This window comes from Plasmodium gonderi, assembly GCF_002157705.1.
Source record: "Plasmodium gonderi DNA, contig: Pgo-contig_194, whole genome shotgun sequence".
Classification (NCBI taxonomy): domain Eukaryota; phylum Apicomplexa; class Aconoidasida; order Haemosporida; family Plasmodiidae; genus Plasmodium; species Plasmodium gonderi.
In genome coordinates, this window is record NW_021629112.1 from 19,545 (window position 1) to 19,891 (window position 347).

Sequence of the window (347 nt, forward strand, 5' to 3'; positions counted from 1 at the left end):
GTGTTATATATTTGCTTATTTTATTTTTTTTTAATACGTGCTTCATGGTTTAATTATTAGGTTTGGAGTTTTGATTAAGTCTATGTTGTTATTTTTGAAATGGTATTCGATATATTTAATCTTGTTCAGTCACTTTACTTTTTAGCGATTGTCTTTTTTAAAATTATGTTCATTATATATTACTAGAACATGTGGTCACAGAGTAGCTATTATATTATGAATAAATTATCTAGTAAATATAGCATATATAATATGCACTTATATATTACAATTATTATTGCGTGTTTATGAAATTAGTCTTTTTTTGTGTCATCCTTATTTGGAAAATATATTTCATTTGTGCATAT